Here is a 21,817-nt window from a genome sequence, read left to right as displayed (position 1 = left end):
GAAGCCTTCTTATGTGTCTCTAACAATGATTGAACCCTTCTATTTCCCTACACATCAGTTTACAAAAAATTACACTGTCATATGCAAAGAGCAAGTGATCTATGTGAGGGGCCCCTCTACAGATTTTGATACCCGAGACTTCCTGATTCATTCCAGCTGATTTTAGAAGAGAAATTACTCATTCAATGCATAGCAGAAACAAGTAAGGGGACAGAGGGCCCCCTTGTCTCAAACCTTTATTACGTGTAATAGGTCCATTTGGTTCTCCATTAACCAAGATTGAAAAAGAAATAGACCTAACACAAAACATAATCATATCAATCAGTTTTTGCTGAACCCCATGGTCCCCATCACTGTTTGTACAAAACCCCACTCTACACGATCATATGCTTTGCTCATGTCCAATTTTAAGGACATATATCATTTTTTCCCAATCTTCTTCTGTTTCAAATAATGGACAAGTTCATAGTCAGTTATAAGATGCCTAGGGACAAATGCACTTTGAGAGTCTGAAATAATGGAAGGTAAAACATTCCTCAATCTATTAGCAATGACTTTTGAAATCAGCTTATAAATCACATTGCACAAACTTATTGGTCGATAATCTGCTACTTTAACTGGAGACTGTTTCTTGGGAATCAGTGTAATAAAAGTATATTCAAGGAGGTTGGAAACTCACCTGTATTTAAAGCCCTCAACAATGTTGCTGAAATTGGTTTGCCAACAATATGTCAGAACCTTTGCTTCAAAGTTGCAACCACTTTTGGCTCTGTATATTCCTTAGCTAAAGCTGCATTCTTGAATAAGTCACTTTCCCTGCTAGGTTTTCAAGAATTCTGTAGGACCACTCTGCTCAAAAGTTGAAAACAGATTCTGGAAATAATCTAGAATCAGCTTATCTCTCAGCTCCCCTTCCTGCCAATCACCAGAGTCATCCTGAATTTTCACAATTCTATTATTCCTTCTTCTATGTGAGGCTTCCGTGTGAAAGAATTTTTAATTCTGGTCCCCTTTCTTCAACCACAATGCCTTTGATCTCTGCCTCCACATAATCTCATCTCTCCCAAGCCATTTTTGAACCTCATCCCTTTCATAATAATGCTCTTCTCTTCTAACACCAATGGGATCTCTGTCTTGTACCAGTTTGAGTTTTTGCTTGGCTTTGTGTAGTTGGTGTTGTACATTGCCAAAGCTTGCATGATTATAGATATCCAGCTTCTGACCTTACTCTGAAAGCAAAGCCATCACTTCTTCCATATAATTTCTACCAATTCCATTTCTCCATGTCTTTTCAATAATATCATCACACCATTTTTCCCCTATCTACATAGCTTCAAATCTAACAAGCTTCTTCCCTTGTCTCAGTGTATAACCCCAATCTAAGTCCAGCTAGATAGATAGATGATATGAATAAGCTGCCATTCCATGAGTAACACTAACTTGTGGAAACCTACTCCATTGTGAATTAGCAATAAATTTGGCAAGTCTTTCACTAATGTTGTATCTTCTCTCTCTTCTATTACACCATGTGAATTTAGGCCCTTTGTAACCCAAATCCCTCAAAGCACAATCATTAATGACTTCCCTAAAATCAGCCATTTGTCTCTTTGGACATGCCCCCCCCCCCCCCCTCTTTTTGATCCTAATGGAGTATTTCATTAAAATCACCAAATACCCCTGCCATCTTTATGGATGTACCCTTCTACATAAAGATCTAATTAACTCTCATGTTCTAAATCTATGATTTGTATCAGGATGTCCATAGACACTTGTAAGGTACCTCTCCCCCTTGTTAAAACTATCTTCCTTAATACAAGCATCAATACGATAAGTAGAGTAATTCAGAACTGAGAGATTAACATCCTTCCTCCACAATAGAGCAACTCCCCACTTCTAACATCACAATCCACTGCTAAACAATTATTAAAACCAATTATGTACTTAAAATTTTCAAATGCTTGAGCTTTCAATCTGGTTTCTTGAAAGAATAAGGGCATCAGGCACTTCTTTCTTAGTCTCGAAGAGTGTGAATGCCTCGCGAGTTTCCAAGCCCACGAGCATTCCAGTTGAGGGTTTTCATGGCTCCTGATGTGGCTGGGCACCAGCCACCACTGATATAATCTGTTCTGTCACCATATTTTCCTCATTAGAACTCCTTCTGTAATAGCTCCTCTTTGTTGATCTTCCCTAACCTTCATCCACCTCCCATTGATCTTTACGTTTACTAGTAAGATTTTTCTATTGGGAGTTCAGTAACTGTGTTGGTGTCGTTTTGCGTATTGGGAGTTCATCAACGATAGAGATTCTTGATCTACACAGAGTTTCCTTCTTAACTCTTTAATCTTCTCTTTGTATAATTCTCATTATGAATTCTAGAATTATTATGGTTTGTTTTGATTAGATTATGAACTAATTTCTATTACTAAGGCTACGATGTAGCCTCTCCATGACAATCCCGAATCTTATTTCGTTGTGATCATAATTTTATCATTTCTTTTGAGTATACATCATTGAGTTTAATGCCTTCAATTATTTGGCCAATAGTTCAATGATTTGTTGTACATGTTAATTCGAGAGATGATGCATGTAGTTTAGCTTCATATGATGTATGCCATGAATTGAACGAAAGACAGGAATGTGCCAACGTGATTTGTGCAGCTTTCATGGGAAATATTATTAATCTTAATGTGCTCAAATGCTTTCAAATTTGCATAGACATATCGTGGGTTATCGTATGTTGAGTAATTCTAATTCTACTCGAAGGAGAGTCTTAGATAAGTTAGAATATTTAGCCGTAAAATAGGATGATAATTGATTGATTGTATGGTTAGGATTTGGGATTAGATTGGTTAGGTGAGTCGGATGCCTTAGTATTTTCCTCTTGGGCAAAATCTTATTCTTTTCAAGTGTTTGGTCAATTCTTTAGTTGTTGATTTAATTTAATTTGTTGCTGTTTTTCTAATTCAAAATCCATCACCTTTCTTGATTTTCAAATAACTTAGAATTAGAACAATTTCATTAGTTAATAGGTAAATAGTCCTTGTGGATTCGACATCTTTCTTATCATTATATTACTTGGTACGATTTTGTACACTAGCAAAATTTCACAACACATTCATACATTTATTATACATTATTTTTTATCACTTTCATTGGCCGGTACATACTGTTACGCCTAGTGTGTTGGGGTTAGCGGTCTTCCTTTGGACCTGGATTCCGTCCGTGGCTATGGGTTGGGAATCCATTTTCAATTAGGGGGTAGCACTGGGTGCACTACCAGTACTACTTACCCGGCATTGCAATCTACCCATTCATTCGTTATCCTTTTCATTCATTCTTGTGGCCGTTACGTATTTTCATACATTAAACATCTAGTCATTTCTTTCAGCTTAGTCCTTTCAGTCCTTTCTTTTCAGTTCATTTCAGCTCTATCTTTCATTTAACAGTTCATTCATTAAAAACGTCATTTAAAGGCATGGGCTTAAACATCATCTTTAATGGCATCCATAAAACATCACTTCATGGCATCCTTAAAACATCAGTTCATAGGAACCTTTTAAAACACCATACTTTCTTTGCGGCATTCAAAGCAACATTAATTAAAGGATCAAGCATCAACCTTTGCATTTCTTTTCGTGGAAAATACATATAATAGATACAACGTATAGTCATCCATTTACATGCGTACAATTAATACTTTTTTGGGTGCGTAGAAAGGGAATGCCAAGGAGGGCTGTACATACGTATGCCTTTGAACACTTATACTCAGCATGTTTTCATAAAACATCTTTCATGTTGTTTCGTAAGGCGTCGTAAGGGAAAAATATTTTATTTTCATTTCGTGTATTTTAGAAAACTCTAGAAGAGTATGAACATAATATTTATGTGGACTTCATGCTACTTTCATATCATGCAGTCCATTCATGTGCGTGTCAGATGACAACCTACATGCATACACATAACCTTGACGTCATTCTTTATCTAATGCATAAGCAACTAAACTTAGAAGATATAAATAACAATTCACTTGGAACACTCTCATTCTATCTCGTGCTCTTACGTGCCTTTTACTATGTTAAAACCTTCAGGATCCACTTACGGTCACTACATTTTCCAAACTTAAGGTCTTACCTCGAGTGTTCATCCACTAAAGTGAGCCCATGATTCACCTTAGGATTAAGACACTAAGACCTTCCTCTTATTCTTCTTATTGACCACATTCCAACGCATGATTTTGACCGATGGAGTCACATATCCCAATCCTAGACAATACACCTGTTACTTCCTCCATGCACCTTAGCTCACACTAAATCCCCATTCCCATCCATACACGCCACACGGCTCTAAGCCAATTCTGAGGCTTAAGCACCGTGTGCTTGTGCTTAGGACATATTACTCATTACATATGGTGAATCCATCAAACACATGTATCTCACCAGATTACACATGTACATTACCCCTTTATCAGACTACAGGACACATCACAGCTACTTCAGGAAACTGTTCCACAGTTCCTGACAACTCACCATGCTCTACGCCCATAAACTACGCAACCCTCCTTATCTTTGTGACATGCCAGACGGTGTATCTCTGCACCTCATGGAGTACACTCCACGTGTACTCCCTTCACACACACTACAACCCATCACCACTACGGCATAAGTGCCATATGGTGTATCACTCCATCACATGGAGTACACTCTATGTGTACTCCCTTCACACATGCTACGCCGCACAAAGTACACTCCGTGTATACTCTTCCCAGTCCACACTTCACAGCCTAGTCCACAACACTACGCCCCACACTTCACTACATAGAACATGACAATACAACGAACTTCACAATACTAACAGCATAGTCCACAACCTAGCCAACCAACTAACATCTGACATAAATAACGAGGGATAGAGGGTTATACCATCGTTGGGGTAACCTATGCGTTGCTTACTGATCGTCACAGTCAATGACGTCGAGAGGGTCGTACGTGGAACTAACCCTCATACAGTGGCTGTTTGGGCATTTGGATAGCTAAGTGTGGTCTTGGAATGGCTCATGGTGGCCTTGTGGTGGCGGTGAGGGGCAGAACATGGCATATCTAGCCTTGTACAGTGGCAGTTAGGCACGTGCAGTGGCTGTTTTGGACACTGGAGGTGGCTAGAGGTGTAGGTCTGGTCGTGGCTGGCCATGGAGGAGCTTGATAGGGGTACTGTGGAGGCGACACGATGGTGAGGTGGAGGCGACACGGCGGTTGGAGGCGGTGGATCTAGCCGTTAGGTGGAGGGAGAGTCCATGAGAGAGTGAGAGAGAGTGGGGGAGCTAGGTGGCTCGAATGGACATGGGGTGTCTAGGGGAGGTCGCCGGTGGGAGGGGAAGCCTTTGGTGGTGGTACGGTGGCCGTGGGGAGGTGGAGCTCGTAACACCTGGACCCAGAAGTTGTATGGTTGGACTATGGATTTTTTTTTTTATTTGAGCTTGATATTTAGGTTTTTTTTTTTTGGTTTTTTGTTATGGATTGAGTAGTGATTTTATTTTGAGCTTTTGGCCCAGCAGTTGCGAAACAAGGCCACACCCGTTTGTTTAAACTTAGGAAAACCTATCAGTTTATGAGCAGTTTTCCTCACTCGCACGACTCTATTTCCATTCGCATGCACGTTACTCTCTCATCTCTAGGGTTTTCTTTTGGTTATCCATTCATCTATATATTTACATGTTCATCATCCTCAACGAAAACCTAGAATTGCCGCTTCTTCTTTTTCTCCCTCTCTTATCGGTTTCCCATTGCTGCCGCACCACCTTAGGGTATCCATTGCCCAGCCAAGAGAAATCGTAGCCAGCCACCCCCAGTGTTGCACCCTCACAATTTTTTTCACAGCCACGGCATTCCCCTGTTGCAGCATTGCAAGCCCCAACCTCCATCCCCACATGAAACCAACAGTCACCTAGATTTCCCTTTCAAAAACCACAACCACCCACACGCATGGAAGACCACCACAAGTAGCTGCCATGGAAGCTGTACGTCTTCTTCATCACTCGATTAGCCCCTGCTTTTGCTCATCAAAACAGAGCACTTCGTTTGGCCCCATCGTGAGCTACGGCTTTACCACCCAGCCGCCGAGGTTGCCACTGTCCGCCTGACAGCTCTTTGTACAACTCCTTCCCGCACGTATGACGCTGCCTGGACAGCCATCTTCTTCTTCTCACCACACGCAGCTCCTCCATTCACGGTGAGTTTTCGTTCTCTCTTTCTCCGTCTATCCCCCACTCTCTGTCTCCCTTACTATGTTGCTCTCTCTCTCTCTCTCTCTCTCTCTCTCTCTCTCTCTCTCAGTGCTCCGTCGTGATCGCCACCCACCACCGCCCAGCTCTTTGTCCATCGCAACTTGCTCTCTTTCGGTAAGTATTCGTAGCACAACTTTGGTGAAAATCTGGTTTACGTAAGACTGCTACAAGAAGAAGAAGAAAAAAAAAAGAAAAAGAAAAAGAGTTTCAATATTACAAGTTTGCCATTAAGGCCCACGGACTTTACTTGTGTTGGACTTATTTCAGATGGTTTTGTGTTTTAAAAATACTATGGGCTAGATTTTACTTTTACAGAAATTATTCTAGTTATTTTGGATTTGGTTTAAATGGGTTATGTTTTAATAAATGGTCTTGGTTTGATTTTACTTAAGAAAATACATGATTTTATAATGATAATAATAAAGATTTGTAATAGGGTATTAGTATTATTATATTTTTTAATATATTTTTAGAAGTACAATGTAGTGCAAGACTTTTATTTTGAACTCTTTAAAGAGAGACTAATTAACTCTATTTTAATTAAATGGTATTTTTGCTTTGTCTACTTTAATAGTTTTTTTTATATAATTATGTTATACAATTTTATTATTATATAGTTGAACTTCAATAGTAAATAAGATATATTTTAATGTTGTAGTCGGAGTTATTAAGTGGAAACTAATGAATTTAGTAAGTGATGGTATTTTAGAGTAAAGAGAAATTTTAGGGTATTAAAATAGGTATTTCAGGTTTAGATATTGAAATACGTGAATTGGAAATTTATGGAAGTTACGTGATTATTTTATAGGTGACAGTTAATTTTAGTTCAGCACTGTGGTGGGAAAATTTCTGAAAAGTTAAGAAGTTCAGATAAGCGGGGTTCCTATGCTAGACTTTGCATTAAAATAAAATGAGCTGAGGTTAATTTTTTTGAAAAATATACATATTTGGTTATGAAAAGAAATTTGAACTACCTTAATTATTTGTTCTGCATCACTCGTGAGATTCTGTTTAAGAAGAAAGTATTTTCTGTCATGACTACTGTAGATATGAGTTTATTTTGACATTCTATTTCTGAATTATGCAAAAGAGAGCGAATATGAAATTTTGTACATAAATTATGTTTTTGTGATTTGATTTTGGTTCTGTTCTAAAGATATTCTGTACTCTGATATGATATGATGTAATTTCTGAAAACCTCGGGCATAACATTCTGTTTTTGTTTTTGTTCCGTTTTAACCTTACCACGGGTGTAAAACTGTGGCCTCTATTTGGGTTGGTACCAACTTTTTCTGTTTCTGATCCACCCACTTTGGAAACAAAGTGGTTTTTTGCGTGGTATTTCCTATGTGCACACTCGGGGCTCTGAGAATGAATAAGGGGAAGATTCACATTCTGTTTCTGCTCAGTTAGCTATCCGGGTTTGCACAACCCTACCACGGGGGTTAAACATGATATCTATTTTGATATGATAAGATAAGATGTGATGTGATGTTTATGTTATGCGAAAGGGATTTTGATTATGAATATTTTTGAACTTACGCTCTAATATTTTTGATAACACGTTCTGACGTTGCATTTTGAAAACAAATATTCTGATTATACATTCTGAAAGAAAATATTTTGTTCTGTATTTTGAACTCTGTAAATGCTTATGTTTACATACTAGTATATGTCATCTGCTTACTGAGTTCTTGATAACTCACCTATTATCTCCAAATATTTTTTAGATAATTTTGATGATTCAGCTGGAGAACAAGAGTAGGAAGTTGTAGCAAGGTGTGATAATCGTCGTGGAATAAGTGCCTGAGACTACAAGTGCTTATTTGAGAGTCGTAGTTAGTAAACTGATTTATTTTCGGTTATTTTGATTTGATGAGTTAAGGATATTTTCGAGTTTTTGGAGAGTTTTAATTTATGTTATTGAGAATTTTTTTGTTGTCCCTACGAAGGAACATAGATTTTTGGGTTGAGTAAATGAATTAATATTTTATGGAATTTTTTAGATTTTTTAGTTATGTTATTGAAGTTGATATTAAGTATTAAGAGCTAACTCTCTGGACCTTTGGGATGGGGTGTTACAAGCTCAGCCGTGGGTATGGAGAACCCGTGCATTGGAGGAGCTCTGTGCGGCTAAGAAAGGGCCTACCAACTTGGGTCAAAGGGAGGAGGGAGGGAGAGGTCAAGGGGAGCTCATGGTGGTGCTCGATGGTCGTGGGTGGCCACGTATGGCGGCGTTAGGCCCTACTTACGGTGAGGCCATGCGTGGGTTTCTACGGGCGTGCGTGGGGGAGGACGGCTGCAAGGTAGAAGTTGGCTTTGGTGGTGGAAGCTCATCGGCATGGGAGGACGCCGATGGTGGTGGCGGTGAGGCCGGGCGGTGCACGGCGGTGCGGGGCTGGGCTGAGGAGAGAATCGGTGAGAGGGAGAGAGGCATGTGGCGTACTATGGGGGAGAGGGAGGAGAGAGAGAGGGATGGGAAAAGTGAGGGAGAAAGAGAGAGGGCTTGGGTATTTAATCCAGGCCCTTCATCTTGGGATCCTCAAAACGATCTAACGGTGGGTTTTAAAACACTAATTTAAAATACGTAAACATTAACTTAACTAAAAGCATTGAGAGGAATTAAGATAGAATATTATTTAAACTAAACTTTAGTTTATAAAATAATATTCCTTCATCATTAATAAAATGATGAAATCTTATTTAATATCTTTAAAAGAATAAAACCATTTAATTAATTAGAGTTTTCAATATAATTTCTATCTCATAGTATTTTAAATAACTGAAATCATTTTAATAATTGATATTGAAATGATTTTCGACAATTATAATATTTTTGGAGCTCTTAAAAAATATTATAATTGTCTTATTTAAAATCAAGCTTAGTTCAATAACACTGGAAATACCCCATATAAATATTTCCAGTATATTTAAAACACTGGGCATACTTTAGAAATCATATAATATCTTTAGAAACACGCCATCGATGTTTGGCAAGCATAAAGAGGCTCACAGTCGCTAGAGAGAATGGGCAGACTGTTACATAATTTCCGTCCTCAGAACTTGCTTACGTTAGAAGGAAGGAGCGGGGTGTTACATCTGCTTCCTTGACCACCAGCTCACATCCCATAAGGAAAACCTTCTTTTTCATAGTCTTTATGTGCTTTTTTCCATAATCCACACTCTTTATGACCATGCCCCAATCTTCCACAAAAGTAGCAAAAGTTTGGGAGGTGTTTGTATGAGAATCAAACCTAGATTGGGTCTATTGAACCAATATTTATCTTCTTACCTCATAACAAAGGCTTTGTAATATCAATACTGACCTAAACTCTCATGAACTCACCCCAAGCCATTTCTCCCTTCTCAATATCTACTTCCTCTACTCTTCAAATTTTGCTTCCAATCAGGTTGCCTATGTACTCATTCCTGGCTATGAGTGGTAAGTCATGTAGATGAACCCATAATAGAGCTTCTAGGCCAAATTTGGTGAACTTGTTGATTCCCGTCAACCTCATGTACCAGCACCAAGTGTTTTTCAAATGACCAAGGCCCTTCACAAATAACATAATCCTTATCTCAAAGATCTTCAAACTCTATGAGTGTTAGGAAAGAATTCTGTTCTTTGAATCGAATGTTTCTGGTCGGTCTCCAAACCTTATTCATGGCCACTTTGAATGCATCCATATTATAATGTCGTTCCGTTAGCAATTTCCCAATCAAATATTTGCCTCTAGAAATTGCTGCATCTTCCAATTTATTGGTCTCGACATGAATTGCCTCGTTCTCTTGTTCTGTGAGAGAGAGACTTTTGTATAACTCCTCTAAATTTTCCTCCATATTGCACTTTCATTAATCTTCTACGTAACTCTACAAATGAACTGCATGTAAAATGACTTGTACAACGACATGATTTTAGACCTTTACTCGGGAGAAGCCCGGAGAGGAATAACAAGGAGGATAAAAGACAAGATGTAATTGTCACTTTTTTGTTCTAAACATTATTTGATTGATAGATTATCATGTTAAAAAAGAAATGTTACTCATTTGATAGTTGTCTTTTATAAATTATTTCACTATATTTTGAGGTTCATTTCTCTTAATAATTTCTTCTGTTGTGGTTATTAGAATTAGGAAAGTATTGTCGACAATTGATTAGCCTTCTCATTAAACACTATTAATTCATAATCTGAAAGCAACCACTAATATGGAAATTACCATATTCAATTACCAACCAGATTCAAGTGAAGCGCATAGTAGAATAGTTCTACTATGCTTTGATTGGTCTTCTTTTTCTTCTTTGTATTTGAGATTCTCCATGCTTTTAGCTTGACAGAAACTATTTCACCTTTTGAATATAAACACAGACTCCATCACCAAGTCTAAGCCTCCCAATGAGGGCATATTGCAAGGGAAAACTCTAAATGCAAGCGAGTTGGCGCACCCCATCTACCTGGCATGCCACCCACAAAATGAAATGGGGCATTTTGGTCTTGCGAAAAAGGGGCGTTGGTGGACAAATGGGAGACAAAAATGGGATGGGGGGAAATTTCAAGAAAGAAACAGGGACATTGTTGCAACAAGCACATGCTCTGGAAGGAACAGGGCCAAGAACAAAATCATCAAAATACCCATGGGGTCGCTTATCTTCTCTCCCATCGACAGACACCCAGTCAAACTCATCACTCTAAGACAAAGGAGGAGGCCAAGTGGGTATCCTAGAAGTTGCAAAGATGGGAACATTGTGGAAGCAAAAGGTGAAGTGCAAGAGAGAGAAAGTTGACTTGAGGAACTGGATTTGTGGATAGGCCTAGAAGTGGGAGATGTAGAAGTATAGGGAACGTTGTTGGAGAAAGAAATGGGTTCTTGGATAGCAGTGCTAGCTGCCACACCAGTAGTTCTTGGAGAGCAGATATAGATATCCAAGTAGTAACTGCTCTTCCAACTATCCTTAACATGCTTTGTGGCGCCCTCGACCCTTACGTGTGATTTGGAGGGAGTCGTAATGCCAAGGTGTTGATCGCACGGATCACACACCCCAAGCGTAACATGAAAGCAAGTGTGTGCAAGCATGAAATTTTAAAAGTGTATAGTTATAAACGTAGCAGAGAAATAAAAAGGGCAGTCTGAACTACTAATAGTACAAGAAATCCAAATTACAAATTTCAGCAAAAAAATCCATAAATTAATATAGTCATCCAACTAGATAGGAAGCAAATGCTAAAACGAGCTACATAAGGAAAAAGTCATCAGGTCTTTACTCCTTAGGTGGGGCCAATCCTCCAAGCTCATGACCGTCTTTTACATCAAAGTCTACAGTTCTGCAGAGCGGAACCGCAGGTGAGATTTCACAGCATTTGATAAAACACGAAAAAATATGGACACATCATAGCATGTGAAAAAACAAGAGATTTACCAAAATTGCACAAAGCCAATATCCTTCTCAACAATTTACAGAAAATGCCACACATGCTATAATACACATTTCCATCCATTTAATCACTGTATGCACCATGGTCTCCCTTAGGGACCATCCGCATACCCTGGCTCCCTTCGTCACACCATGGGCAATGATCGTACATTCATAACAAGTGATGCCCAGCTCTGTGCCAAGTGTGTATGTGACTAGCCATCCTCTAGCCTTCGCCAACAGAGAGGACACAAAGTTGGTATGAGAGCATTATCATCTCGTCCGAGCTTGTTGTTGCTCGAAGACAACTTAGATGACGTCACTCAATTTTATACGCTCATGAGTGATCAGAGGAGGTCCTCTATGATAATGCCCCATCTTGGCTTGGGGTCATGATACCAGAACACAGTTTTACACACCCACAAAATCTGCCTTTAAAATCTTTTGACACCAGAACATAGATTTTCCGGTTTCACAACACAACCATAGAACATTGCACAATTAATAAAATCATGACAAGTAATAACAATTAAAATGCAAATGCATAACAGATAGTGATTGGATGACATGACAATAGGTACAACAAACAATGACAGAGCAACACACAATTTTATAGATTCACAAATCACAACTACACATGATTCCCAACACTTCACCCAACCCTTGGCCAACAATTACAACAACAACAACAATATTATATCCCAACACTCCATAGGACTCTCGGCCACTTAACCAATCACAATCAAATTGCAACAAAACAGGGTTTATTAGTTTATTTCAAGTTAGCATTTCAAGGGTCAGCCTAGGATTTTACTTACCACATGGAATGGCAAATTTCTGGATGATCAAGCGTGAAGACTTAAAGTATCCCATAAGTGTGCGTGCATGTTCATCACTGTGCAGATGAAAAAAATCTATTATTCAAATCAAACGTTGCCTGAAGATTAATATGCAAGGTTAGTAGCATGTGGGTTATTGTGGTGGTGTCTAGAGGGGCAAAGTATAGTGGCGGCAGTGGCGATGCACAGTGACAGAGGTTGATTTGGGTAAGGTTTCTGGTTGACAGCTAAATTCTGTTAAAAGGGGTGGCAGATCTGACGTGGTGGAGGATGAAAAAGGAAAATTTTGGCTGTGGAGGGTGGCGGTTAGTGGCAGAGTAAATTCCAAAGGGGAATTTTGGATTAGGATTCGGGTTGGGGTGGATCTAAGGGGGAAAAGGGCCTAGCAGAGGGGAAGGGGTCAAACGACCACTGTGAAATGCTTTAAGGGGTGGCCTGCGGTGGCGCACAACGACGCTAGGGGAAAAAGTTGTCTAAAACCTACGAGAAGGAAGAGTAGAGAGAGAGGAAGAAGATGAGACGAGATTTGAGTGAGAGTGAGGAGGCTTGGGATGATTTTCAAAAGAGGGAAGTCCGGCCTATTTATAGGCCATGGAGTGGGGCTTGGGGAACGCAGCTGTGGCTATTATTAATGGTGCTGGACGGTGGGAGGAAGTTGAGTGTTGCACGAGTGGCATCCGATGGTTGGAGTGCAGTGGCGGCAAGTAGGAGACAACACCAAGAGGCGCATGGGTTGGAAGAATGGGAGGTACGGATTGGTGGAAAGGGAGGTCGCAGTTGACGAAGGTGATGGCTAGAGCTTGAGGTACGCATGGGGATGGCGTAGAGGTGGCATGGGCGGCGAGGGCTCACGGGCTGCAGGAGGGAGGAGGAAGAAGAAGAAAAGAAAAGAAGAAAGGGGCATGTGGCACTGGGATGAAATGAAGAAGACCTAGGGTTTTTCTTCATAGGGCCAAAACAGTGCAGTTTTGGTAGGGTAAGGGGCTCGGTTTCAGACTCCAATTTATGGGCTCAAGGCACATTGGTTGGCCCAAAATCTGCACCCATTCCACACTAAAAATGGCCCAACTCACCTAAAAAAAGAAAAAAAAAACAGAGAACCTACTTCACACAAATTGGGCTCCACCTTCACCAAAGAAAAAAAATACACACATGAACAAGCTTGGGCTTCACATCCTCTCCCCTTAAATGAATTTCATCCTTAAAATTGACAAGCTTAATCCATTAAGATTTCAAAACAAAAATACAAGATACAGTTCACTACTTGCTTGGAACAAGCTATACAATTAGTAATACCCAAACAAATACAGGCAACGCTCTCTCATGTCCTCTTCCCTCTCCCAAGTGAAGTTTTGAGTCGCTGGATCTCCCCGTGTCACCTTCACTAAGGGTATAGTCTTGGATCTCAGTTTCTGCTCCTTCCAGTCCAAAATATGAGTTAGAGCGTCTTTGTATGTAAGGTTTGGCTTTAGTTGGACACTACCGGGATTGACAAAATGTGGTTTCTGCTGCTCGAAACTCTTCTTCAGCGAGGAGACATGGAACACGTCATGCACATCTCCAAGATATTCCGGTAGTGCAATTATGTAAGCCCCAAGGCCAACCTTCTCTATTATCTAAAATGATCCAACATATCTTGGGCCGAGCTTCCCTTTCTTCCCAAATTGCTTGATGCCCTTCATGGGTATTACTTTGAGATACACAAAGTCGCCTTCTTTGAAAGACAAGTCTCTTCTCCTTTTATCTACATAACTTTTTTGACGACTTTGAGCTGCCGCCAACTTGTCTCTTGTAATTCTGACTTGTTCCTTCATCTCTTGAATAACTTTTGGGCTAATAAGCTTGCTCTCACCAACCTCATCTTAGTACAATGATGATCTACATTTCCTTCTGTACAAAGACTCATAGGGTGCCATCTGAATGGAAACTTGGAAACTGTTGTTGTAGGCAAACTCTATGAGTGGCAAGTGATTTTCCCAACTACCTTTGAATTCCAAAGCATAGGCTCTCAGCATATCTCCAAGAGTCTGAATAGTAGGCTCTGATTGGCGATCTGTCTATGGGTGATAAGCGCTACTAAACTTCAACTTAGTGCCCAATGCAACTTGAAAACTCTTCCAGAAATGGGAGGTAAACTTCGTATCTCTATGACATGATGGTTTTGGGAATCCCATGCAACCTTACTATCTCTTTCACATACAGTCGTGTCAACTTTCTCAAGGTGTCAGTATTCGTGACTGGTAGAAAATGAGCACTCTTGGTCAACCGGTTGATAATCACCCAAATAGAATTCTTCCCACTGGGAGTCCTCAGCAAACCCATTACAAAATTCGTAGCAATATCATCCCATTTCCATTCAAGAATCAAGAGAGGTTGAAGGTTACCAGCAGGTCTCTGATGTTCCGATTTTACTTGCCGACAGGTGGGACATCTTTCAACGAACATGGCTACATTCCTCTTCATTCCTTCCCACCAAAAATTTTTCTTTAGGTTTCTGTACAACTTCGTACTCCCAGGGTGGACAGAGTAGGATGCTGCCTAAGCCTCTGCTAATATCTTCTCTTTAATCTCTGAATCTGAAGGAATCACTCTATGATTTTTGAACAGTAAGGTACCATCTCTTCTCAAACTGTAATGCATAGGCCCTCTTGACTTCCTGACTCTTCTTTGGATATCCAAAAGTTTCGGGTCTCTCGTCTGAAGGGTCTTCAAGTCTTCAAAGTTGACAACTCTGACTTCATGCATAGAGACTAAGACCTCATCTTGCTTTGAACTCTCTAGAAGAAGTTTCCTCATCCCTTAAAGGAGAGAGTCTACCCCCAATGATTCAGCCACATCTACCAAGTGGGATTTTCGACTTAGCACATTAGCAACCTGGTTCGCCCTTCTCGGATGGTACTTAATCTCAAACTGATAGTCGTTGATTAATTCCAACCACCTTCTCTGTCTCATGTTGAGGTTTTTCTAGGTGAAGAGATACTTCAGACTCTTATGATCTGTGTAGACCTCACATGTCTAGCCATATAGATAGTGCCTCCAGATTTTTAAAGCAAAGACCACTGCTGCAAGCTCCAAGTCATGAATGGGATAGTTCTTTTCATAATCCTTTAGTTGCTGGGATGTATAAGCCACAACTCACCTTTGTTGCATCAGAACACACTCCAAACCAAATTTGGAAGCATCCGTAAAAACTACAAACGGCTTGCGTGGTTCTGGGAGTGCCAAAATAGGTGTTGAGGTCAATCTTTTCTTCAATTCTTGAAAGCTTCTTTCACACTTTTCAGTCCAAACAAACACAGCGCTCTTATTGGTCAAAGTAGTTAGCGGTCCAGAAAATCTAGAAAATCCCACCACAAACCTTCGAGAGTAACCTTTGAATCCCAAGAAGCTTCGGATCTCATGCACTGTTGTGGGATGCAGCCAGGCCAAAACTGCTTCAACCTTACTCGGGCGCCACATGCTTCCTCTGCTTCCACCTCCCATGCCTTTGCCACCAAACATGGATGCTCTCCCCCAACTATTGTGATATCAATCTGTCTCTGGCGTTTGAAATCTATCTAATCTTATCGCTGATGAAGGAATGTACTTGGTATTCCTTTTGTCTAAGATCGAATGTTGACGTTTTCGAGGAAATCAAGGGATACAGTCATAGGATGCTCTACCAAGTTCCACACGGGCATCCAGTTCAAGAGCAATTTTTTCTTATCGGTGCCCTATACCTTGTCTTTTCTAGTGTTGTGTTTAGTATTTACTTTGCTACTTGGGAGTCCTTTTTGGAGGGTGACATCGCGTATAGAACATATATGTTGCCTTACAAACAAGTGGTGTGTTAAACGACGACGACCACGACGACGATGATAAGTGGTGTGTAGGAAAATAGTGGATGAGGCAAAACATAAATAAAAAGTAAAGATAAAAATGACATGAGAGTCAAAAAATGGGATTTTGGGGTGACGAATGGGATTTTGAAAACTCTAGGTATAGTTTTTTCTTCTTGTTGTTTGTCTTTTTCTTCTTCTTTTGCTTGTTTGTTTTAATATAATATAACCGTTGACGTGCGGGGTGCACAAAGGGTGCGCCAATTAGCCTATACATAGAAGAATTGTATTGTAGTGGGCAATTGCAAGGTCCGCTTGACCATAAAACATGTTGCATTTGGATATTGAGGTGATTTCAAATAATTTGAGTTCATTTGTGAATAGTAGTATTTTGGGGTCTTATTGAGATGTATTTGAATTAATGTAAATGGTTTGAGATATATATATTTGTTTGAATATATGAGGTATGTTGAAATGAGTTTAACTTTTTTATTGGAAGTTGAAAAGGTAGTGGATCCCATCAATAATTAGTTTATGATGAGTTGAGCTCACTCCAACAACTGAACACATCCATATTCTTGGAGATGAACTTTGGTCTTCCCGAACTCATCATGATATGGAAGAAAGTTTATCACATAGGTGCAATTGCACTGAGCGAGTGGAGCTGTACACCTTTGGTTCTTATGGTAATGGCCAAAAGTGTAGTAGTCTGTTGTTTTTTGTGACTCATAACGACTTTGTATTGTTTGCTATTGTTGCATGTTGTTGGTTGTTGGGTGAGCTTCATGCTCCTTTTGCAAAACTGCTCCCGCTTAACAATGTGTGATTAATGAATGAAGATTCACATAGTTTATTTTGGCAATTAAAGCAAGAAATTGGTGTGGGTGAAAGGAATAAAATATGAGATGGAAGAAGATGAAGATTATATCGATCATGAGGCCATTAAATAGACATGTTGTGGCCCATGAGTTGCTTTTTGTTATAAGATTTTTTCGTTATTCATTATAAATATTAGTCCTTTTTTTTTTTTTTTGAGAAATAGTCGAGGCCACATGTCCAAGAATGGCCTCCCCCCAAAATTATTAATAAATCTCACTTAAGACAGAGGAATACCTCAAAAACAAACCAAATCATCCAAAAAAAAATTAAACAAAACCAACTACTAACTTGTATACAATTTGCCAGCAGCAGCAACCAAACTAAAATAAAAACAAGCATATCTCACGTAAACCAACCAGGTCACGGAAAAATGCAAATGTAATACCCCAATTATTCTCTAATACTCGGCAGCCCCAAATAGTCCAATCTTCGCAATCCCCTCGCTGGATGAGGCAATTCATTTGAGTTCCTATATGTACAATTGATACCCTCCTCCCTCAATCTTGCCAAAAAATTTGCCACTTTATTTCCTTCGTGAAACTGATGAGTTACCCTGTATTAAAAAATCTGTATAACTTCCATGAGGTCCTCACAATAGTCCCATAAATACCACACTATACAAAAATATTTTTCCAAACATTGCACTATTAACAAAGAGTCACATTCTATATGCACGTTTTGTTAACCAAGCTCCTTACAAATCGTCAAACCTTGAATTAAAGCACGAAGTTCTGCTTCATTGTTGGTACCATAGGAAAATTTTACTTCAAAAGCAACAATTAATTTCCCTTCATCATTACGAACAACAACACCTCCTCCACAACTCCCCGAATTACCCCAACAAGCACCATCAACATTTAATTTAACCCATCCAGCTCTTGGTTTACTCCAAAAAATTAATTTTGGACACTGCCGACTGCCATGGATTATAGGAATGCCAAGTTCCATTAGAATCTCCACATCTAGTCTTGATGCTGAGCCAGCCCTTTTCAGTTTTCCAGAAATTAAACTCAGCCATTTCTTGATGGATATCCACACACTCTCAATTGATTCTTTTTTCCCTTCCATCTTAGCCAAACATCTCCATCTCCAAAGTTTCCATGATATCAAAATAGGCAACAAACCTATTATGACCCCCTTTTGGCTAGTCTTCCTTCCACATCTAAACCAAAAAATGACCAGCTACCACCAGTTTAATTAATCTAAATAATTTACCCCCAACTCAAGGGATGCCTTCTTCCATAAACATTAGCCATATCACCTGTGTTCAACACATGTTCCCTATCTTCGATTGCACCCATTTCATAGCAACTACATCTTGATACTAAAGAAACACCAACTTCTTGAATCCGTCCATCTATAGGCAAGCAATTAAATTTTGCTGTCCACATGAAAATTGAAGCTTTTTTCATAAGAAAAGTATGCCAAACCCAGTCCATTCCTTCTAGTTTTGGCCCTTTCAATCTAATTAATTCCCGTGCTGAAGCCATAGGAAAAAGTCCATCAATGGATGGCTTCCAAACCCTAATGTCTCCAACTCGACGGCCACAAGGGATAGTGTGTCAAGACCCCGTCAAAAACCACCCTAGGACATGGTCCTAGGCATGCATGGGCTAGCCAAGGCCACCAAGGGCCAATGTCATGGGCCCCCATGGGTTCCACACCACTATCATTTGTTTATTGATTTATTGATTTATTTTATTTATTTTTATTTATCAAGGGACTTATTAGGGTTTCCACTTTGTATTCTCTATAAATAGGACCCTTAGGCATTTAGTTTACATCTTTTGAACCTTTGGAAAATTCCCTAAGTGGGTAGACTTGTTCTTGAGATCATCCTTTGGTGCTAGGCACTTGGGCTTTTTGGGTGCAATTCGTGAATCCCAAAGAGATGATCACACCTTGCAATTTGTGAATAGGTGTGGTTCAATTATCTTGTTCTTGCAACTTGGTGCAATTTGTGAATCCAAGTTGTGTTATCTTTGTTTTATCAAGTTTATCAATATAAGAGGTTTATTCCATCTATGTGCAATTCGTGAATCATAGTGGAATTGGCTATCTTTTGTTCACTTTGTTCATCATGTTCTTCATTTGTTCTTGTGAGTTCATCCCTTATCTATCCTTGTTCATATATGTTTTCCATCCTTGTCATATAATTTCTTGCATATCAAAATATCCTTAAACCATAAAAAAGTGTCTTCATTTTCTTTGTTGAGTCCATTCATCTTTGTGCATTCTTGACTTGGTGGTGAAGTTGTTCATCATTGTGTTCTTGAATGTTCATAGTGTTCATCCATACATTTCCTTCCATTTCATTACTCATTTGATCCATTCCATAACACATACTCGACCACCATAGTGTTTGTCATCATTTCCATAAGTTTATCAACTTACCATACATTGTTCCCTCCATACACCTTGCTTTAGCCGAAATACACATAGCCTCCACTCCCAAATACACCATTCGGCCATCCTAAAGCCATCCACCATAGACCCTAGCCACCCAACACTCTTGCCCTAAGTCCAAAACCCTAATCCTAAACCCTAGCCGTCTATCATCCTCTTCCCAACACTAAACCCTAAACTCAAGTGGCGCCAACCCTAGTGTTCCCATCTGACCATCTTTGCCACTTACCATAAATAGCTCCATCATCCACATAAGCCCTAGTCGTCCATCTCAAGACTCCATAAGGTGATTCTTTCCTTTTAGGAGTCTTGGCTACATCATCCATTGACCTAGCGATCCATCAAGAGTCCATCTTGAGTCAACTTCCTTAATTTTAGGAAATTTGACTCATCCCAATCACATCCCTAAAATCTCTCCATCCTCTTACCAAATTCAAATTCAAATTCCAATTCAAGCCCCTTAATTTAAGGAATTGCAAATTCTCTTCAATTCCTTAAATCACTCTTCCTACAATCTCTCTAGTCAACCATTGACTTGCCATCCTAGACAAACTCCAATCACTCATCCAATTCCTTAAATCTCTCAACTCCTTCCATAGATCTAGTCAACCAAAGACTCCATCTTCTTGCCAAAACCGATCCATCCTAACATTAATGGTTATCCAACCCCATGTTTGGCCAACCCTAGCCACCAAACACTAGCCACACTCTTCCACATCATTCTCAAACTCTAGCCACTCATCCAAGACTCCAACCCTAGTCCAACTCTTCCAATCTCGAAATCATCCTTGGCCACCACACAAAACCCTAGCTACACTACACCATACCAACCCTAATCACCTTCCAAGTGTCCCCAACATCAAGGGTAACCTTCTAGCCATTCCCATTACATCAAACACTCATAATCATCCCTTAGAACACCAGAACTCATAATCAAACACTAAACTTCCATCAACCTAGGAACCCATCATTTGCATCCTATGTGCCATTATTGGCCAAAGACCAAGCAAGTTGGCAAAGTCACTCGGTCGTCATTCACACCAAGGCAAGCTTGTGGTTCTTAGTGTTAGGGACAAGACCGGGGTCTCTAACATAGTGGCTCTTATTTCATCGACCATTTCATGTCCTACTAAATTTTCTAGCAACTGCACATCCCAGGTATTATCCACCCAAACCTCTTTAAGTAATAATTTTGGAGTTAACATAGCATCAACAGAAATAGCCAAAGGACCATTCGACAACCATTTTTCAAACCAAAAGGAAATATTTCCTTCTTTAACCTTAATAATCAAATTCTCCAATACTTCTGGTAATACTTTGGATATGGACTTCCACAATCTAGAATCCGTACTCCTGCTCACAGCTCCCGTACAGTGGTCTCCTCTAAGATATTTTTCCTTAAAAAACTTCGTCCATAAATTCTCTATAGACAAAATTCTCCAAGCTAATTTCATGTGCAAGGATTTCTGGATATCTTCAAAACTTCTAACACCAATTCCTCCCTCCACTGTAGGCCTACACAAGGATGCCCACGAGCACCATTTTCTCTTAGAGTCCCCCCAAAAGAAACCCGATAAGATAGAATTTAGCTTTCCCAACAAAATCTTTGGCACAACAAAAACAACTAGCAAATGAGTTGGCATACTACACAAGACATGTTTTAAAAGAATCAATTTACCTCCTTGAGAAAGAAGTCTCCCCTTCCATCCTCCCACTTTGTTCTTCACCTTCTCCACCAACGGGTTTAGCATACAAGAATTGACTCTTCCATCAGTTACCGGCACCCCTAAATACCACATAGGTAGATTGCCTTCCACAAAACCCATCATATTCAATAGAGTTGTACGCCAAGATGTACTGTTTTTTTGGAAAAAAACATAGAAGACTTGTCCCTATTTATCAACTGCCCAGACCAAGCAGAATAAATCTCAAGAATTTTTGAAATACCTCTTAAAGACTTCCTTTCCCCATTAGAAAAAATTAGTAAGTTATCCGCACATAACAAATGCAAAATTAACGGCGCACCACCGGGATGAACATAACTCCCTATCTCATTTTCAGCAAAACCTTTATGCAACAAATGAGATAATATCTCTTCCATTAAAATAAACAAATAAGGTGACAATGGGTCCCCTTGATGTAGGCCTCTTGAAGGTTGAAAAAATCCCTTATATGTCACATTCAT

The 21,817-nt window shown here is 39.6% G+C and overlaps 1 long non-coding RNA gene across 1 annotated transcript; it reads right to left on the bottom strand.

The window, feature by feature from the left end:
* Positions 1-1,267: 1,267 nt before the first annotated feature.
* On the bottom strand, positions 1,268-19,946 carry LOC121251824. Its single transcript, XR_005938126.1, has 3 exons — positions 19,730-19,946; positions 14,666-14,672; positions 1,268-1,279 (listed from the first exon to the last, which is right to left on the bottom strand). It is a non-coding gene; the product is annotated as an uncharacterized LOC121251824 (long non-coding RNA).
* Positions 19,947-21,817: the final 1,871 nt, after the last annotated feature.

The sequence above is a fragment of the Juglans microcarpa x Juglans regia genome, chromosome 2S (genome assembly GCF_004785595.1).
Source record: "Juglans microcarpa x Juglans regia isolate MS1-56 chromosome 2S, Jm3101_v1.0, whole genome shotgun sequence".
Lineage (NCBI taxonomy): Eukaryota > Viridiplantae > Streptophyta > Magnoliopsida > Fagales > Juglandaceae > Juglans > Juglans microcarpa x Juglans regia.
The sequence above is the reverse complement of the archived record's forward strand: the minus strand, read 5'-3'. Positions and strand labels throughout refer to the sequence as shown.